The sequence below is a fragment of the Rattus norvegicus genome, chromosome 6 (assembly GCF_021556685.1).
Source record: "Rattus norvegicus strain SHRSP/BbbUtx chromosome 6, alternate assembly SHRSP_T2T, whole genome shotgun sequence".
In the NCBI taxonomy this organism is placed as follows: domain Eukaryota; kingdom Metazoa; phylum Chordata; class Mammalia; order Rodentia; family Muridae; genus Rattus; species Rattus norvegicus.
The window spans coordinates 7,679,744-7,686,020 of NC_141539.1; positions in this window are offsets into that span (position 1 = coordinate 7,679,744).

The window sequence follows — 6,277 nt, forward strand, 5'->3', positions numbered from 1 at the left end:
TTCTTCCTGCCTGGCTGCTTTATGTCTTTAAACTCCCACCAACCATTCAATCTTACTAAGTTAGGTGAGAACTCCAAGGTGTAATACTGGGCTATACTTGAAAATACCAGACAACTTGTGGGTGGCTTCTGGTTTCCCGACCTAATATTTGATCTATGCAAACTGGCTGAGGGTTCATGGTCAAGTTCTGATACTTGAAAGATCCTAAGTGATACATATCTCATCAATCAATGGAGAACATTCTACTTCAGTCATGGAGGAAAGAGGACTGCCAATTGTGGAGGACCAGTGTAATTTTACTGAGTCATAGGGATTCGAGATGTCTGTGGGAGGTAATAACCCCTGGACGAGTTCATGGGTGGACCTTGTCACCATAGCTAGGGAAGGTACAGATATACTGGTATAACTTAAGTTTTCAATGAAAAGAAAACAGGCAAAGGGTTAGGAATCCAGGAAGTCCTGGGCTCCTAAGACTAAGGGTCACAGGAAGATATGATTTTGGGTTACTTTTCACCATTAGACTTTTGGTACTGACATTTGCTGACCATTTAACCATACCAGTGGACTTAACCCAGTGTTAGCACCCTCTAAGACAATATTGACCCAACCTCCTAATCCTGTAGTTCCTAGGCCCTCTGAGCACCCCCTCTCTAGAACCTCAATCCCCATTCCTTTTCTCAAGTTCTCGTAACCAGAAGACTCTTTCTGGTCTATGATGTTTAAAACCTTTCAGATCTTAAATAACTCACAGCCTGCATTCACCACCTTGAGCTGGCTATGTTACAATACAAAACTTCCCATCTATGAGGAATTAGGCAGGTAGCAGAGGATAAAATTTCAGATGGCAATAAGATATGCAGATGGTCTCAAGAGGGGCCTGTTTGACCTTATGTAAGATATCAGGCCAAAGTAGATGTATCAGCGTTGTTCCAACTCCCTATATACATTTATGTACCCAGACTAATTCTTCTGTACCATAGACTCCCCTGATCAAGCCTGGTAGGTTTGCACACAGGGTTGACCCCTTACATGCATGGGGAAAATCTCAATTCTTACCACTGTAAAGGATTTTGTGTGCTAGTCCAGTTGGTGCCCCAAATAATCTATTATTCTGAAGAAACTGTCCTCTGGGCTCTATTATGGAACCCAACCAGAAGTCTAATGATATTGGAAAGAGAACCTGTCCCCTTTGACATTGGCCCTAATTTTGGATTAGGCCTAGCCGGGGCAGACACTGGTATTGCAACATTAATCCTACAAGATAAGAATTTTTTCCCACGTGGAAATGTTTAATGAGAGAAGACTAGAAGAGAGGAAAGGCTGACCATGGACAGGTTGGGGGAAAAAGAGGGTGGGAAGAGAAGGGACGGAGAAAAGGGCACAAGAGCAGAAAAGATTAAGAGCAAGAGGAAGAGACAAGATAAGAATTATAATAGTGTCAAAACAGATTTTGACAAATATATTCAACATCTAGAGATATCCATCTCTCATTTAGATGTCAATGTTAATTCCCTGGCAGAGGCTGTATTACAGAAAAAAGAGGGTTAGGTTTGGTACTTTTATAACAGGCAGGGCTATGTGCTGCTTTGCATGAGGAATGCTGTTTCTCTGTAAATCACTCAGGGGTGATTAGAGAGGTCCTAGCCAAAGTGCAAGAAAGTTTAGAGCAAAACCAAAGAGAACTAGGAAATTCTAAAGGCTGTTATCATTCCCTTTTTGATGCTTCTCCTTGGTTAACCACCCTCATATCCACCTTGTTAGGACCCTAATTGTTCTTCAGCTATTGTTGACCTCTGAACCCTGCATATTGAACAAGCTTACAGCTTTCATAAAATAGAGAATAAGAGCAGTACAGCTGATGGTCCTGCACCAACAATAAGAGAACCTGATAACAGGACCTGAAGAATATGTGATAGTTAGCAGAGACCCCTGAGTGTAGCTCTAAGATTGAAGCTTGTATAAGAAAAAGGGGAAAATGAAGGATCCTGGGGGCTTGCTACCATCTTACACCCACCCATCTTGGATCAAGGCTAGGCCAAATTCCGTTTGCCAACCACAGTTCTGAGGATGTACTAGTTGATAGTCACCTGACCCTCTGGAAAGTACCAGATAAAGTTCAAATGTGAGCATGATCTGTGCATCCTTGCTAGCCAGATTTAAATGTCAATATGCTTAGCCAATACATTTGAACTGTAACCTTGCTGATGTAACCTGTGCCCCTAAAAAGATATAAAAAATGCTTATATTAGTCATTCAGGGTCACCTTATAGTTCCTAACCATAAGAGACTAATTGGTGGTTGATCCTGATGTGCTGGAAAATAAACCTCTTGTATTTTCATCAAATCGTGTCTCAGTGTCTCATTCCGGGACATCTCAAAGTAAGTAAGAACGAGGGTTGAGTTCCTACAATTCATTCTTGCGAACTTATTTTTTGTAGGAATAGCCTATCTATAAAATAGAATGGTCTGAAGATGAGACATTCCATCTCCCCACCATTTACAGAGTGATGGTTTAATTTATGAGACCTGGGGCTATTTGGACCAAGTACCATATATCACCATTTGAGAATACCTGGATGAAAAACCCTCTGCTCACATTAGACTTTTTTGTTATGGACATCCATTGCCTTTCTCTCTCCTTCTTCTAAAAGAGTTTCTGCATCAGCCCCTTGCCTTGCTCCTCATTTCTGCTCCCTAGGAGAATCCCTGTTTCTCTCCTTGTGTTTTTGTTTCTGCCATTGCTGCCTTTGTCCAGCTAGCACAGGCAGATAGTTAAACATCTCCTGACTCCCCGGACATCCCAATGACAGACTGGTGTACTTTCAAGTACTACTTTTGAATAATCCTCAAATAAGATATAACTTACCATCTTCCCTAAACCCAGCCTGCTACCTGACCCATTCTCAGATGTCCAGGATGATTGCTCCATAATTCTAGGCCACATGCAGAACACCAGGCCGGACTTGACTGACAACACATCTACTTCATGGATGGGAGGAGCTTCATCCAGAATGGAATCAGCTATGCAGGGGTGGCAGTACTTTAATCAGACTTTGTTCTTTGGATAAATGTTTTGCTGCTGGGGACTTCAGCCCAGAAAGCTTAACTAAAGGCTCTAACCTAGGCTTTAAAACTGGCAAAAAAGGAGCCATAATTCATATTTAAAGTGAGAGTAGATGTACCTTTTCTATAGCTCATGTACATGGTCTCATATACCAAGAGAGTGAATCATTAACTGTTGGAGGAAAAAAACCATCAAATATAAGGAGGAAATGCTTGCTTTATTAGAGACATTATGGGTTCGTCTCAAAGTGATCATAATTCATTGTCCGTGGGTATCAGAAAGGGTTATCAGAAATAGCCTGAGGGAATAGGTTAGCTGATAAATCTGAGAGACCACCTAAGCTTCCACTTCCAACAACAACTCCCATCCACCCTGAATATATTGCTGAAGACAAATGATATTAGGCAAAATACCAAAGAGTTTACAGACATGACAGATGGTTACTTACCTCTGAAGGCTGCACCATTCTACTTAAGGAGTTTGCCAATCAAATCTCCCATCAGACTCATCAAGCACCACACATGGATCACTGAAAAATGAAGAAATTGCTATGAGGGCCAAGGTACAAAATATTTGATTTAAAACACTTGGTTTATCAGGTAATTTCAGACTATGGGATATGCCAGGCTCTGAACTCCTCAAGCCTCAACCAAGGACTGCTCTCAGAACCAGAATCAAGGGTCAATGACCAGGGGCTAATAGGGAAACAGATTATCCAGGAATAAAACCAGGAACATATGGATATAAGCCTTTGTGATTTTTTTACAGATACCTTTTCAGGATAGGTAGAAGATCACCCTACAAAAGAGACCACTAACTTAGTTGAAAGGAAGCTTCTAGAAGATACCATACCCAGGTGTGGTTTGCCTCCTGTTGTTGGGTCTGTCAATGCATCAGCATTCTTCTCTCAGGTAACTCAATATCTAGCACAGATTGTAGGGACCGATTGGCATTCAGGGCAGGTTAAGAGGATAAATTGGACCTTGAAGGAGACATTGCCCAATGGTCTTAACCCTTGAAACTGGTGGACACTGGGTGTCCCTCCTACTTATTGCCTTATATAGGCCTAGGACCACCCCCATACTTTAGGTCACACCTCCTTTGAGATCCCATGTGGAAGGCTTTCTTTCACAAGGCTTCCTAAACTATAGGAATATCAGCAACATAAGATTTTAGAATCCTTGGAAGTCCTTCATAGGGTACAGAAGGAACTCTGACCTACCATTTGCCATGTTTATGAGACTTGATATCTTCATAGCCCCCATTCTATTGAACCAGGTGATGAAGTCTAGATTAATAGATATAACCCCAAGACTCTGTAAACTCCAAGGTTGGTCCTCACACTGTAATCCTATGGCTGTTAAGATGAATCAGTATATGGATATACCACTCCCATGTTAAACTTGCCAGGAGACAGTGGATCTTGCATTTGAGGAACAAGAAGATAATTCTACAAGAATGATGGAACGTCACCTCATACCTGGTGGATCCTGATCCTGCTTGCTTGCTGCTTACAATTTGATGCACCAGACACTATATGCCATAGTATCTGCTCTATCACACCCCCTGGTGTGACACAGCAATCTTTGTATCAGGTTCACAGTGGCTGGCAAGAAGGCTGATTAGACTGCCAGTGCTTAACTCTTCTCACCCAGGACTTAAAACAGAACTACCGGATATCAAACAGGGACTCTGTATTGGAAATAATGTACCCCCAGCCTATTTCCACATCTGCATCCACACTGCAACCACTACACTTGCAGGATACATGGTGTGCCCAGAGAATGCTTGGTGAGCTCGTACATTGAGGCTTACTCCAAGCACTTAATGGCCTGGTTGTAAATATGACTTTTTTTTCTATGACTTTTATGTTCTAGTACAGCTTGTAGCAAGAATGACTTATTATTCTAAGGAGGATGTTTTCAAACATCCAGCATCTCCAAACAATTGAGTTAAAAGTATGGTCATTTCCACTGTGTCCCTAGGTTCTCTCTTTGGCATATGGCTGGACAAAGGTACTAGTGTAGGGGTCTCAGCCTTAATATTTCAAGAGAAAAATTACAAGACACTGTGGATGGTTGTAAATGAAGATATATAGAGATGGAAAAGTGCATTATGGCTCTGAAAGATTCCCTGACAGATGTTGTCTTACAGAACAAAAGAGACCTAGACTTGCTGTTTCACCAGCAGGGAGGGATTTGTGCAGCCTTACGTGAGGAATGTTGTTTCTATGCTGGCTATTCAGGAGTGGTCAAAGAATCCATGGTCTTAGTCAGAAAGAGCCTACAATACAGAATAGAAGGAGAACAGTCTTAGGATTGGTTCATCTTCAGCTTGTCTCCTTGACTGAATAACCTTGTGTCTGCCCTGACAAGTCCTGTTATCCTATTGATGGTAACCTTGACATCATTCCTGCATAATCAGCGCTTTCATTAATTTTGTTAAGGAAAGGATTTCCACCATTGAATTGATGGTTATAAACAACACCAGCTCATAGAAACAACTCAAAGATTCAATATGGCTTAAAACTGAAGAGGATGCAGGAAGGACAACGTGTCTTAGTTTGTGTTTTACTGTGAACAAACACCTTGACCAAGGAACTTCTTTTAAAAACAACATTTAAATATAGCTGGCTTACAGATTCAGAAGTTCAGTCCATTATCATAAAGGCAGGAACATGACAACATCAAGGCAGGCATGGTGCAGCAGGAGTTGAGACATCTTCATTCATAGCCAAGTAGGAAAAGAGTAGCTCCCAGCAGCAAGAAACAGTGCCTTAAAGCCCATACCCACAGTGGCATGTCTACTCCAAGAGTCTGTCTTCAAAGAGAGCTACTACCTTGGCCAAATATATTCAGACTACTACAGAAGACTAAGCTGACTCCATGACATGCTTCAAATTAGCAATTCAAACTAGACCTAAATCTGTTTCCAAGAAATGGGCAAGTCTAGGCCTCAGAAGCTGCCCTGCCACCTGACTTGAGGGAAGGAAAATGGGTCAGCAGCAGTTTACATACTTCATTAGCAAGTTTACAGATTCCCTAAGCAATAATTTTCAGACTTCACCAGCAACAATTTCTAGTTCTCCAGGCCCGATAAATTGTTCCTGGGATCTCCCTAAAGATAGAGCCAAGACAGAGGTCACCTACCCCTCTCCAGAAATCCCCTAATATATTTAAATTGGGCCTTCAAGCTCACTTCCCTATCTCTTCA